Here is a 15,993-nt window from a genome sequence, read left to right on the forward strand (position 1 = left end):
ATGTTATCCAGATGGAAGATTCTTCTTCAACTGACTAAATATGACACACACTGAAAAAAATCTGAATATTTTTCCAAATTAAACTTTTATAGCCAATTATTCTTCAAGTATTTCTAAGATCCTTTGGGATAGGAATGTTTGTTTATGTGTTCAAGCACCATTGCAGAGAATAAAATTAAACTTAGATGGCAGAGATAAAGTGACTGAAAACACATTGATATCCCATAAAACAAAGCAAAAAAAAAAAAAAAAAAAGCCTTGGAATTTTGATAAACATAAGAATTATAACGTACAAATGAAATATGTACACATTTACCTGAGGCTCACTGCAAACCAATAGAAAATTAAGTTATTTGACCCATTCAGTTGTGGAATCAAACAGTTTTCATTGCAATGAGTAATATATGATCTCTAGTACATCAAGTTTTTGTGAAAAATATCAGTTTTCAAACGTATTATGACAGCTGCCTCTTTTCCCACTGAAAACCAATACTTTATTTCATTTGCTTCTTTTATTAGTTCAGTAGATGTGAATCAAAACTGTGAAAGCTCATGTTCAAGTAGATCTTCTGTGATATTTTACAGAACAAATATATTAATGAGGGAACTTCAAAAGATTTTTACAAGCCTTGCTTCATTAAATTTTGCCATAATATGTGTCATAGCGACCTTCAAAGCAACCAGCATTTCAGCATCAAATATAGTAGTGCAATAGGACAACTCCAGTTTAAATTATGGTTTCATATTAAAAGTCTGCCTTAGATTTTCTCCTGTAATTGGGAAAGATAGAAATATATAAATTAAGATATAAAGGACATTCATTTCCCTCCTAGATGGGGTGCTTTTTAAAAATAGATAAAACTCTGGTGTTTTTGCAGGAAGATCATATTTCCTGTCAAATATGTTGAGCTTTAAAAAATATTAGATAATAGCTTCCCAATTTCCTCTATGTCAAATTCAGGAAAAGAGAAGCACTTATGCATCATTTTGAATGCAGGTGGTAAAATACATCTGATGAGGTACAAGTATCAATTAAGAACATTCTTTCCGCTTCAAAATCCAATGCACTTAGGAGAAAAGTAATAAATTTTGGAGATGAAATTAATCAAACAGAAAAAGACAAATCACTGTGTTGTTTTCAAAACTATCAAAAAACAGGCAGTAAGAGGCTAATTCTGTTTGTGGATTTGGGCTAAAAATAAGTAGATTGTTTGGGATTTTTTTCAACACACAACATCTTCGCTATTTTTTGTCTTTCTGTTGAGGTGTCATTTCTATTTTCACAAAATCTTGAGGTGATTGAAAAATGAATGAATGAAAAAATTTCCTTTTTCTTTTTCATGTCAGACTGTTGTACTTGCTGACACATCTGGACTTTATGTGTCTAGGCAACATCCAGAAAAAGTTACAGAACTTAATAATTACACAGCACATCTCATCTGGACAGTTTAGAATGTTTCTTGCCCATTAACTGAATAAGCTGCTTCTTATTTTGATACAGGTCATTTTCATCCTTTCACACAGACACAAGAATTGACTAAGTTCTCATATTCTATAAATGAATGCAGTTATACCTTTGCTGATGTACAAGAACTGAGGGTGTAGGCAAAAAAAATTAAAAAGTGATTCTTCCTTCCTAAAATTTGAGATTGGAAGAGGAATTTTGAGACCTACAAAATAGGAATATGAAAATATTTTTTTCTTCTTTTTGTGGCTCTCTTTTTCACAAAGCACATTAACATCAGACTGTTTTACTAAGATCTTGTTTTGTCAGACATGCAGCTAACTCTTCAACTTCTTTGTATTTAAGGAATGCTAGAGCTATCAACTATTTTTTTTCTTGAAATAAATCTAATAACATATTTACATTGGGTTGATCTGCTTATTGCAATACAGTTGTCAAAAGAGGAGGGTAACTCTAGGCACTAGGTGATGACAATTGCTATATGCTTCAGATATCTACAAAATCATTAATTTCCTTTATGTTCAATGGTCTGCATCTCTTAGTTTCTGTCATGCAGTCTTAGTCTTGATACACAGAGCAGAACAAGTCACACAAAAATCATGAGTCAGGTCAGGGCGGGAAGACCTTGAGCTCAATATCCTGTCTCAGGGCAAAAACCGTTGCTCTTTGAAAAGGATATACCAAACAGGACAACTGAGATTTTCCCCCAAGTGCATTACTTCAGCCTCCACCAATCAACGAGACTAGGATTTCCTGACCTGTGGTTCCATTATATTTGCTAGTCTGGTGGATTAGTTTCCCCTGTTCTTGTATTGTTCTTAATTTTTCATTATTTTTTAATATAATTTTGACCCACATAATATCTTTTGGCAATAAATTATGCCAAACATTCTGCAAAACCTTAATAAGAATCTCCTTTTGTTTTTCAAGCCTGTGACCTGATAGTAACAATAACTGAGTAACTGAGTATCCCTACCTACTGTGCTCCAAGACATGGAGCTGCCGTTTCTTACTCCCATTTTCTTCTGCATGGTGAATAGGCCTGTTCTCTTTCTCCATTTGGAAGCAACGCCAACCCTTTGATCATCCCTGTTTCTGTTCTTTGTTTCATTGTACCTTTGCAGATGCATGCTTTCTGAATATCATCTGCTTTATTTTCCTAAAATTTTTAAAATCTTTTCTTCTATTACTGCTCCACTTGTATGGCAGTTTCTTTCAATGAAAATGAATTGATGTCCTGCTCTTAAATTGCTTGTGTGACCCATTGCCTCTCAGTGCTTCCTCTTGAGTCTTAATAAACTACAAATTAAATGTGCTGTCTTTCTGCCATTCAAAGGCCCTAGCAGTCTACAAAGTGAGAGATTAAGCCAGTGATCTGATTTCAGACCTCCCAGCTGACTGCAGAGAGCATTAGCAACAAGGCATCGGGCTGGCCTGATAAAGGAAGCCATGCATTTTATTTTTTGAGGATTTTTTGCTTTGTGATGTAGGAGTTCAGTTACAGCAGGCAGGAGGCTTTTGTGCATTGAGACAAATGAGTGACAGCAGCAGGGGTAAGATTTATTTGGTTTCATATTTTATTGTCTTGAAACAGCTGAACTCAGCTAATCAATTATTTCATAGGAAATAGTTACTGTATTTCTGTACTGTTGGAGGTGCATGTGATGCTTTATGAAGCACTTAAGTCAGATTTCATATGTACCAGACATAATCCCTAGGAATTTTCTGAATAATATTTATTTCACTTTGATTTTCTTCACACCATGAACATGAGATAAAAGAATGCATTACTCTAAGGTGGTTAAATTTGGTTGCCTGGGATATTCTGTGAGCATGAGATGGATAGAGCAGATCATGTATTCATCAGACCCTTGATATTGCTGCTTAACTGACTTTCTGCCTGCTGGGAACCCCTCCATTCTTGATAATATGGAAAAGGTTTGCTGCACTGCTCGACAAAGTTTTTTTATCACCTGTGCTTCTATTATATCTCTGAGTGATGGAAAAGAACAAGCACAGAATCTGTCCGTAAGTTTCAGAGGATGTTTACCACTTTAATTGAAAGATATAAGCAGCAAATTCAGAGTTTAAACCTCTGATTAAATATTCTGACATCCTTTTCAGTTCACATCTCTAACATTTCAACTCAGAACTACTGTACTAATTTGGTTTTGCCTAAAGAAAATGCTTCTGCAGGCCATCTAGCTCTGATGTACAAGCAACAAGAATGAGAATTGTTCCTGTCTTCAGATATTGCTGGTGTACATGTTTACAGCTAAACTATTGACCCTCAAGTTCTTTTATAGCAAATAGAGAGAAATAGGCAGGTTTAGGTCATGATTGGGTGAGGATAATCACATCCTAGTATTACCCATTTATTTTCATTATTGAAGAGGGGCAAGGACATTCAATGAAGTTACCTACCCTGTAGATTGTAGACAAGTTTAGTCAGATGTTTGGTCTGATTTTCCTACCAGAAGATGAATACATTTCTTCTCTTTCTAGGATTTTGTGATGTTAAAAGTCTTTTTAGTTCTCATTTGAATTTATTTAGTGATGGCTGGTGCAGCTGATGAGTCAACATCTTCAGGACTGAAAAATATTTTAAATGGAATTCCACTGAATTTAATAGAATTCAGTGCTAAGCCAAACTTGTCATAAAAACAAAGAATGCAAAGGGAAAATTAGAGGCAGGAGTGGTAACAGATTAATTCCAAATTTTGCATTTGCATTGCATTTTTCTTCCCCTTACTCCTCTTTATTTCCTGACTAAGACAAAGTCAAGTAGGGATATAATAGAAACTTGTCAATGTTTCTTAATATTTTCTCATTGTAATATGTGTTATTGTGAAAGTTGTCATAAATAATATCCCAGAAAACCTTTTTAATTCAGTAGAAAATCTGAGTCTTCAGTTAAATTGTTAAAGTATAATTCTTAGCAATATGTGTTTGTCAGATAATTCAAGCCTGCAGTCTCTGTTGCAAATTTTTTCTCTTGAATTATTTGTAATCTTTTTTACTCTTAAAATGTGAGTATTTTTTTATTTGTTTCTGGTTCCTAATTAATTATTTTGAGAACCCTTTAGGATACATGCACTCCACTCACTTTGGAGACCACTGCCCCAGTGGAGAGCAGTCCCTTGTGATCATGGACAGAGGTGACAGCATCAGATAGTGGACCCAGGGTAGAATAAAGTAACTCTTTCTTCTTGTTAGCCTGTCCTGTGTAATGAATTAAAGACAAAATTATTTATTGCCAGCAACCATCTTAAAATATGAAGATCTGTAAGTATTGCTAGAAAGCAGTACTGAAATACTCTCATACTGTGGTAGAGAATTAGCTCATTGTGGTTCAACATATGCCTTTCTTTGCATCTGATTCATGGATCCTACCAGTGTGCAGTCTTGGTCAGTGCTGCATGGGACTCTAATTTCTGCCAATTAAGAGTTTAGTAGAATGAGAGATGTGGAAAAATTTAGTCCAGACTAGCAGCTTTGCCCATAGAATTCTATCTGTGTACTTTATCACAGCCACAGATTTTAGGTTCTTAATACACAGACTCAATCTGTTTTCTCCCACTTAGGCCCTTCATCCAAACAGAAAACTAATCCCTGTGCTCTCAGTGACCTCTTTACTGATGTTGTAGGCTTGCAACAGCTTGCAGCTGTTGTACAGCTTTCAGGCAGAAAATGGCTGTTAAGGATCAGCAGGCTAATAGCCTGCACACCATAGGGAAGAGGATGTGCTCTGTATCTTGGCATTTCGGGTGGCTTTTTTGGCCAGGTATGCATTTGTTTCTGATGCAGTTTCTGTATTTTCTGTGTCTCTTCTGCTGATTTCTGAGAGAACTTCACAGCAGTGGTGATGGAGGCCTAGGATGCTTTGGGCACAGCACTTCAGGTGCAAACACAACACTCAAAAAACCATCTTTTCTCAGTAATTTTGCCTATACATTAATGCATAGACTACTGGATGCAAGGTGCTGGACTCCCCAGAAAGTTTTAAGTCTTTAAGGGAGGTCTCTCCTTTGAAGGGAGCTATCCTTCCTAAAGGACTGATGAGGTTGTCCTTCCTTTCAAGATTGCCCAGATATACCATGCTCCCTTCCCCTCCTCATTCATCTCCCCTTTCCCTTCACCTAGCTGAAAGAATCTTCACAGATTAATTTTAACTTAGAATATAAATTGTGGACAGTTACTCTCCAAGTTGACTGTTTGGGTTTTTTTTAAAGTACCTAATAAAAGACTTTTTAATAGCTTCAGTTGCTCAGTGTACCACTATATTGTGAATACTGAACTACACTGAGGTTTCTAAAGGCACTGCACTTGAAGAATAATAATTAAGGTTGACTGCACAGCACCTCTCTGCGAAGGATAACAGAATCACCAATTTGTTGAGGTTGGAAGGGACCATCGTCTTGAGAGCCTCAAGTCCAACCACCCGCTCAAGCAGAGCAGGATCACCTAGAACAGGTATCTCACAACCATGTCCAGTCAGGCTTTGAAAAATCTCCAAGGATTGAGACCTGACAAACTTCTCTGGGTAACCTATGCTGATGTTTGACCATCCTCACAGTCAAAAAGAGTTTTCATGTGTTCAGGTGTAATTTCTTGGGTTTTGATTTGTATCCATTGCTGTTACAGCAGGGATTACTGTAACATGCCTATATTTCAAACCAGGAGTCCCAGGAAAGGAAGTATATATGGACAGATTTGTGGTAGATGTTTCAGAGATGTTTATTTCTCCAGCCGCATGGCCGGGGCTCTGCTCAGGAACCCCACAGTCACGGGACCCCAGGGTCCTTGGCCACACAGGGAAACACAAACCAGCCAACAGGAATGAGACTGACCAGGGGCAGGGAAACCCCGTGCCTGCCCTCCAAGGCCCCTCTCCCAGGGCTACATGGCAGGGGAGGAGACCCCAACACATTGCCCATTAAGTGCACTGTTGAGAGAGAAGTTTGGCTCCCTCTTTTCCATCCCAATGTCTTTATAGACATTGATAAGATCCATCCAAGCTTTTTCTTCTGCAGCCTTAGGAGTCCTGGCTCCCTCAGCCTTTCCTCATGTGAAAGAGGACCCAGCCCCTCAGTCATGTTTGTGGCCCTGCACTACAGTGCTAGATCTCCTAGTACTGTTTCTCTTGAAAGTATGAATTTAATTAAGCAAACAACACTCTCATAATCATGTAGGTCTGCTTCTGATTTGCAATACCACTGACCTTTTTTTCACCCCATAGTTTTTTCCACTTTCTCCAACAATTCTGACTTTTCCAGACCTGTCATTTATAAACATAACTAGTAATTGCTTTCCATCCTGCCCTTCTTTTGCTGTCAAGGTGTGGGGTCTTTTTAACAACTGTCCTTCAACGTGTGCTTGTTTAGCTAGGCCTTTCCTTTTGTCCTTTCTTCTTAAGGCCAATAAAACCAGCAGAGGATAAACAGTGGTCAAATTCCCAAACAAACAAAACATTAATAACATGAATACAAATTTAAAAAAAAAAACACAAAAACATGTACAAGTCATGCCTATGTGTAATCATCACTCAAAGATCCATTGTATAGCTATAGTTCATTAAACTAAAAACTTCTTTGCAAAAATATTACCTGAACTCAAAGTATTTTTTTTGTTGCTTCTTTCTTATTCATATCCCTGGTGATCGGTCTGAGCAATCTTCAAGGTGTTTTGCTTAAATAGGATGCTTAAGGCATCAGGAAGACCTGCCGCCTAACCTCAATTAGTTTCAGTCTATTTTTTCTTGCATTAATGATACTATTATCTTGTCTACAGGGTAAAAAAAAAACCAAAACCATAACGACTAGAGTAATGAATGCAATCAACATTGTAAATGTTAAGCCTTCACACTTAAAAATTTTCTCTTAACAATTATTCATTTCCAGAGTAGTGTAGTGGAAAAAAGCATATGCTGCCCAGTGACATCCTCTTTATAATTTCAAACCCAGAAAATGTGAGTATCCTGAAAATTGAGAAAAACTGCATTTCTTGTCTAGAAATAAAAATGAAAAGTACTTCACAGGCATGTCATAGGACAAAAGTTCTGCATTGGCACATCTGTAAAGATGAAAATCTGTGACAGCCTTTTGAACTTGCACCTTCTGGCAGTAGTCATTCCTATAATGGTCTTTTCACTTCTGGTAATAGGCAGATGCTAGAACCTTTTCATTTTCTGCATATTTGATTTGAATATTTGAAATTAAATAAATTTATATGCATGCTCAGCAAATAATATAGTTGATGATGCTATTGACAGGTATGGGGAAAAAAACAATATTTTTAAATGTGCTTGCATTTTATTACTTTACTTTGTAATAAATTAATAAAATTAGCTTTTTGTTGTTCATTTCAGACACGGCACTGTTTTTTCCATCCTTCACTGGAAATTCTTATTTGAAACTACCTTCTCTGACATCTGTATCTGAGACCAGGAGTGCATCTGGGCAGGAAACAAGCAATCTGACAACTCTGTACTTGACAGTGAAAACAACTGCTCTAAATGGCACAATTCTTTACAGTGAGTACCAAAGATACTTGAAGCTAAGTATCAGTTTTAGCTCCTTCGGGTCCTTATTAACTTTAGTGTACATCAGCTGGCATTTCCTCTTCAACAGCAAAATGAGTCATTAAAATGCAGTAGAAGCCTTTTGGTATTCTAATGCATGCTGCATTATAAAATTCGAACCATTGTTCCTAGTGTTCCTCTGGAAAGTTCTTTAATTTATGACTCACTGAGGAAAACATAACTTACAACAGAAAATGCTGCTTCCTGACAAGAAAGAACATACAAGCATATGACTTTAGTTGTAAGTGTTACAGCTCTAAAATACAAATGTTGAAGAAGTATTGAACAATTTATTATAGAGAAACAGCTTCTCCATAGTTGGATTGAGTCTTGCTTTTTATAATTGTGATCTTGGTTCCAAATTCTTGATTTATAGAACTATCTTAAATTTTGCAATTTTGCCATATTTTGAAGTACTTACTGTGATTTCACACTTCAGAGAATTCTTTTGTGGTCCCCAGAGATTATACTTGCAGACTTGGATGTATGCCTGTTAGTACTACATTAAAAAGTTGCTTCTTGCCTGCATATTTCATTCTTCAATATATGGCATAAACTTCTGAGACAGAAGTACACTTTTCACTAGTCAGCAAGAAAAAATAGACTTCTCTGCCATTTGAGTATTTCATTATATATTTTATCTTGCCATTTCTTGCAAATGGAAAACATGGAAAGTGAGGTGATTTCTTCCCTGACTCAAGAGCTAGAAAAATATTATTATTTGATAGATTTATTCCAAAAATATAAAATCATTAGGAGCATTTTCTGTTCAATGCAGCTTCCTAGGGTATCTCTACACAAAGAAATCTTGTTGATACACCATAAATAATTTTGATTAAATTTTGTTGCATTTATATTAATCTGATAATAGCATATGTGAATTCACCTGAACTGTGTACATACTTATAAGCCAGGGTTAAAAGTAATATAAGCTTTGTGGCAATATTTAGTTATGCCCTTCATTATTATCTGTACTGCTCTTTATTTAGATGGGAAACGCTCAAGCCCCAAATTGAAAATTAATGTTTACTGCTTTTCAAAATAGTATCTCAAATCCTTGTATGTTATATCTGGGCTGTTGCTGCAGCTGCCTAAGCTACAGTGCTGCAAAATTTGCTAAGGATCATGGATAAGTGGTGATGTGGCAATTCTTTATGTTGAAATGTTTTATACTTGTTAGTTATTTCAATTTCAAGAGAGGAGTTATTTGCCCTTGAAGAAGAATTCAAGGAAGGTTATTGGAAGTACGTTGAATATATTTGGCACTTAGTGATTTTGTTTGCTTCATCACTACAAAGTAATTTGGCTCCAGCCAAAGTTAATCTCACTGTCTACACATAAGCCCTGAGTAAGTGTCTCTGTGAAACAAAAACCCTCAAAAACCCCCAAACCAAAAAAAAAAAAAAATTTTGAAGATTCTCTGCTATACCCAGGAGGAAGTGGTGTTTTCTGAAGCTAATGAAGTTGAGGTTGTTTAGCCTGGAGAAGAGAAGGCTCTGGAGAAACCACAGCCCAGTTTTTAAGTATTTAAAGGGGACTTATAAGAAATACGGGGCTAAACTTTTTAGTAGGGTCTGTTGCAATAGGACATGAGGTAATGGCTTTAAACTGAAAGAGTGTAAATGTAGACTAGATATAAAGAAGAAGTTTTTTTAAAATTAGGGGATCAAAATACTGGAATAGGTTGCCTGGAGAGATGGTAGATTCCTCACCCCTGGAATCATCCAAGGTCAGGATTGAAAAGACTCTGAGCAACCTGATCTAGTTGAAGATGTCTGTGCTCATTGAAAGGGGTTAACTAGATGACCAACCTGAACTTTTCTATGATTCTTTGACTCTATTTTCTTTTCTAGATAATATACTCATCCTGCATCTAATCTAATTAGATATTAAAAACTAATAACCTGTTGAGCGATTTGTTCATGCTGTCTATGGAAAATTGTTAATATGGTGTTTTTCAGGTGTTTGCAGAGATTTTGTTACAGAAGTATTTGAGGACTTCACATTCTTTAGAATATGCCTTTCTGCTTTCTGGAAAGATAGAATGGCATTAGTGGAGACCATGAAGCTTTTTCTTTCCAGTTACCCATATCTGAGCCTTCCATGGAATGTGTCACAACTCACTTCTTGCCCCTTCATGCACCCAAAAAGAAGGAAGGGTGGGCCAGGATGAGTGGTATGAGTTCAATTCTCACCCTAACATGAGCTGGGGTAACACCAGGAACTTGGGATAATTTTTGCATGTTTTCACACAGTGAAAACTCACCTTTTCTTCCTAGGTTCTCAGTACCATGCCATACTTGCATTCTCATTCCCTTTGTTACCCGTAAAATGGCATTTTAACTGATTTACAATATTCCACTCTTTTAGTGGAATCTTCTTTCAGATGAACTTTACTGGAAAATAGTTACACATTTTGATTAGTTTTTTTTTAAATTAATCCACCTTCAGATTACACATTTTACAAACACACCTGTTTTTACCAGGTGGTGGTGAGGTTACATCTGTTTCTCTGGCAGATAATTAGTAAACATTTAATTACAGCGAGAAATCTCAGACAAGATGCTACTGATATACAAATGAATTTGAATGAGAAAGCATGCATAAGAAGAATAGTAAAGTCAAAATCATAAGGATAACATAAAAGGATTAAAACTTGCATCTGTCTTTACCTGGTACATTAGACAGTGAAGAACAAAAAAGATCTGTGCCTTCTTCACCCTTTCATGTCCACATGCCTTAAAATAAAGAGAAGGGAACACTTAAAGTATCATTGCATTATTTTAACACCTTTTAGCAGTTAGTGCAATTATATATATGCAAATATAAATAAGGCAAATAAAATACATATAAAAAATACAACAAATAAGCCTGCTATAGGCTAACCAATAGGCAGAATATGAGAATCATTACATGTGCTAGGCATGTCACTTCACTAAATCATACCATACTGTTGTTAAAAATAATTTTCCTATTTGATGCCTTTATTAGCAAGAATTTTATCAATGGTTGGTTGAAATTAACAAGTACTAAGGACTTGTAGAGGCTGCCAGAAATAGATTGTCTGTTAAAAACATGGGGAAAGAGATAGGACGTCATAGAATTCTATGTGTGATTTGTATATTACTATACTTTCATCTGTTTTAATACAAAGAAAAATTTACTTACATTCTTGATAATGATGTTTTCCCTAATTATTTCAGTATGTATTTAAGAAGCATCTGAATGGTAACAGTAAATGGACTAAAAATGTCTGGAATTTTTGCAATTATCTTATGTTTAAGTTGTTGATAGAATGTGACAATTACATTTGTGCCAATAAAGATTAGCCATCATTTGAGAACATTTATTTGTTGAATACAGAATGCCTTCATGAAATTTCTTTTCTATTCCTTAATGATTTTATTTGTTTGCATGATTAAATTTCATCAACATGTCAAAGCAAATTGTGATATTTAGCCACAAAGCAAAATAAATTGCTAGTGATCATAAAAACCTGATACAGTTGTAAAGTTTTACTTCATCATTTTCACTTTTAACAGAGTCAGCATAATGCTGTTCACAACCTCTTCAAGGGGAGATTGTTTAGCTTCTACTATATATGGTATCCTATAACTTCTGACAATTGGATTTCAGATACCACAGCCCATGTTTATAGCATTCCTTAAGGACAACAACTCCCTTTTCATAAGTTGTGCTCATAAATTATCTCCTGTGCTCTCAGAAGCTCTCTTCCCCAGATCTACCCATATTCTACTTACCCTTCTGAAACTAAATATGGGCATTTCACGCATTTCAGTTGTAGTCTGTCTCTTATTTCAGCTGGCATTCTCAAGCAGAGCATTTCACAGTATTCTTCCTCTGTGAGAGAATATATTTTCTTTCTTAATAAAGTTTATCCCATATTTTATTGGGAGTTCAAATCTGGCTTTTAGATAGGCAATCATTTAAGCCCCGTGGCCACTTGCTTTTTGTCATACTGATGTACAAAAATAACCTTCCAGCTAGCAGTTTTCTGTGAAAGGATGATTGCTGAGATCTGGTTTGTTTAGCCTGAACCCCTCACATAATCTCTAATAAGGTCCAGATAATTTACCCCTAATATCCAACAAGATTTTTTACTTAGATATTTCCTGATCTCTGTCTGTTCCCAGAACCTGTCTGTTTTGCTAAAGACTTGGCTTTTCCTATGAAGGTAACTTCCATCCATGTATACTAGGTAGCATATGCTCTTTCACATTGCCAGAACAAAATTCTCCACCTCTTCATGTTCACTGTAGAAAGATTTAAAGGACTGTCCTTTCAAAGGATTTCATACCACCTAGAAAATAATGTGAAGAATGCTGTTAGTCACCTCTAAGTGTGACTCAAAAGCGCTCCCTAGACTGAAGTTCAAGCAGCAGCACTCACTGAGGTTTCAAGAAGTAATGCTGCCTTTGGGAGAGCTGTCCCAGATTTTTTACTTTACTGGTAATAATGAGGACCCTCTTCCAAGTTTTTACTAGTGGGCAATGTGAACAGACAGTCACTGGGAGAAGAGAAACAAACTGTTCCTCTGTAACTTCACTCTTTCAAGACATGTTATATACATTCACAACCCTCCTCCATATCATTCTCTCTGAATCAATGTGACTTACAGATCTACTTACTAGTAGAAATTGGAAATGCCAGGAACAGAATGTACAGGGAGGGGAGAAGATTAGGAAACAAATAATGCAGTATGTGCATATATCAGCTATGCTAGCGTTAAAAAAGAGTGAAATAGTGCAATATATTTTGAAAGAGAATTATCAGACTATTGTAGAAGGAAATTGTAAAAGCCAAAGGCATGAAATCCAGTCAAATTAAAATAGCTTTGGAGTTAATTAGGTATTCAGAATACAAAATATGTCTAAGCATAAAAGACTTCAGTAGGTCATCAGATTTGTAACAGACTGAAGAAATGCAATGTTGACTAGAAAGCTGCTGTCAAGGAGGGAGTTTATGTTGTGAACTGTTTGTGCTAGGAGCTATACAAAAGGAAGTGATCCGGCAGTTGCAAACACTGTTGTTTCTCTGTGTCTCCTAAAAGATCATTGTTTGTCTTTTGTTTTGTCCTCCAAAATAAAGTTGATAATTTCATCTTTAGATGAAAGGTTTTCTAAGACCCAAGTATACCCTCATTCTTATTAAAGGCTGTTCTGACCTGTGGCCCCCTCCAAAAGGTCTGGGCCTGGGATCTCCTACCCTGCCCCTCCAGGCTCCTACCTATCAGCTGAAACCCAGCCCAGATCCCAACCCTTTTGACCCACTTCAGGGGACTCCTACTCATGGGTCATGGACAGACTCACTCAAGACTCACACACCCAAAGCCAGGCACTCCACACATGAGGGTCCCCCAAATGCAAGCATAAGATTTCTGCCTATCTGATACCCATGCCAGCATCCAGGGCCTCCTACTCAGAGGCAATAGTACATCAAGCAATACATGCAGTAAATTCAATTTTGTGACCCAGTTACTGAGTCTTTTTTACTTCAATTAAATATAGTAAAATACAGTGAAATAAACAGATTAATGTTTTAACAAGTTGTGTTAAAGGGGAACAAAAATTGTAAACAGGAACTCTTACCTTTTATGAAAAGTAAATACAGTTAAATTCAAAGGGCAAATTCACTCAATATAATTTGAAACTGTAGGTGTCAGTCCTTTTTTTGTAGAAAATATAAATATTTTGCTGTCATTTTTGCAGTTTATAATATACTATGTATTGGAAGTGACCTTAAGTATATTTTTAAGAGTGGAAGTAACAGTATGTTTGATGTTCTGTAAATAATTTTTCTTCTCATCAAGTCTGAAATATATCAATAATTGGGAAAGCTGAATTTTTCACAATCTTTAAATCTATTATAAGAGATGTTCTATAATTTTTTTTTTCTATAATTTATTTGAAAAGCTGGATGAAAGGGATTTGGCTTTTTTATTGTCACCTTTGTTGCCTTAATGATACTGCTAGATATAGAGAAAAGATCAATTAATGTAAAGATCTCTGTAAGATAGATGCAACTGCAGTGGTATAAAGTCAATTTTGTCTTTTAGTTATATTCTTTTACTCTTAACTGTTATCAGCTAAATACAGAGACTTAAGACTCTGATTTTTTTTCTCCCAGTCACTCAAAAAGAGTCCTGTATATGGACAGAAGAGTCCTCAATGTCACATAGGCGTCATGTCTGGTGATGGTGTTCCAGTAGTGTGAAATAGTTCTGTGAGGTCCTACACTTTCAGAAGTGTGACTGTCTCCATTTTTGTTTCCAAAGCTGGTGAAAGAAATTTTGGAGAGCAGTTTCTTCACTTGTATCTTGTGGAGGGAAGACCAACAGTTCGATTTGGCTGTGGAAACTCTCAGAACATTCTGACTGTATCCCTCAACCAATCTGTTACCAAGGGTATACTTGTCCCTATCACAATAAGGTAAGAATTTACCACTGGCTTACACTAAGAGTTTTAGTCATCTATATTGAGCAATAAAATGTGATTTCACTTTTCTTTTTTGACAATAAAAAGACAAGTCATATTGGAAAGCAAACTTGGAAACCTTTTTCATAAGGTAGTCTCCTTGACTGAAAGAGCATTTTAGTTCACACAGATTACTTCAGTCCTTTGGAGAACTTATGAATCATTCAAAGTCCAAATACGTTTACAGAGACAGATTAAGTCAGTTTGAGAAGTGAAACCATTTAAACATAAGTTTGGAGGTTACAAATGGGGGCTCATATTTTATGCTTATTAATTAACACATAGAATAAATTAGATTTGTCATCAGAATTTTAGTGCTAAATATAAAACTAACTTATTGTTTAAGATAAAAAATTAAAAATGGGCATGCTAACAACATCTCACAATGCAGGGTGGACTTGGTGATTTTAAAAGTCTTATCCAAACAACTATGATTCTAAAAGTTGTCATATCTACATTTGCCACTGTAGTATCAGTATTATACAAGAGTGGCTGGTCACTACTGTCATTTTTCATCTTGTAAAAACAATAGTTTTCAGAATGGTTCATTTATCATTTTAAGAAGGATATTGGTATCATGCTTTGGTAACAAATTAGCTCTTTTCCAGTCATGGAATTTCATATGTGCAAGCTAGGTAAGAAGTAAAACAGAAATAATACAGATTTTTTTTTTTTGTTATATTTATATCAGTAATGTTAAATAATGGTAAGTATTCAGTCATTACTTCAGAAACATTTTAGAAATAATTCTGACGCCCACAGAAATTATCAAATTACTATAATGAAGATTTTTTTTTTCCACATAGCTTAAGTGCTAGAGATAATTCCTGCACCTGAACTGTAAACATTTGTGATGTGAGGGAATGTAGTGCACAAATCATTAAAATAAAGGAGGTTTTAGCCAGGACTATTTTTGCTGTTAGAAGATGGTATGTGAAGGAGACTGCTGCAAAAGTCACCATGAAACATGCACATTAGACTTCTCAAAATTGCCTTTTACTATCAAAAAAGGAAAATCAAAGCATATTCTGAACATTTTGTTGTTTTACTTCTGAGCTGTTTCTCTGTGATGTAAATGTTGATAAATTCTAAAATGACAGAGGTTTGATGATCTTAGTATATAGAGTAGATTGATATGGGGAGAAGAGACTGTTCAGCATTTTTTTGTTAGATTGTATGCTTACCCCATAAGCTTTACCACTTCTTTTAGAAACCAACTTGTTAGAACATAAATTCTCTTTTCAATATATGGAAGGCTAACAGGAGCTGCCATTTAAGAAACTGTTTCATTTCCATCCTATATTCCTGCTCAGCCACAGGTCTCTACATTACTCTTTTTCTCCATTTAAAACAGGGATTTTTTTTCCTTTTATGCTTAGTATTAACATCTAGTATTAATGGAGCAAAGTCACATAGCATACAAACCACATATTGAAATCATATTAGCTGACAGC

Source organism: Coloeus monedula, assembly GCF_965178545.1.
Source record: "Coloeus monedula genome assembly, chromosome: 2".
NCBI lineage: Eukaryota > Metazoa > Chordata > Aves > Passeriformes > Corvidae > Coloeus > Coloeus monedula.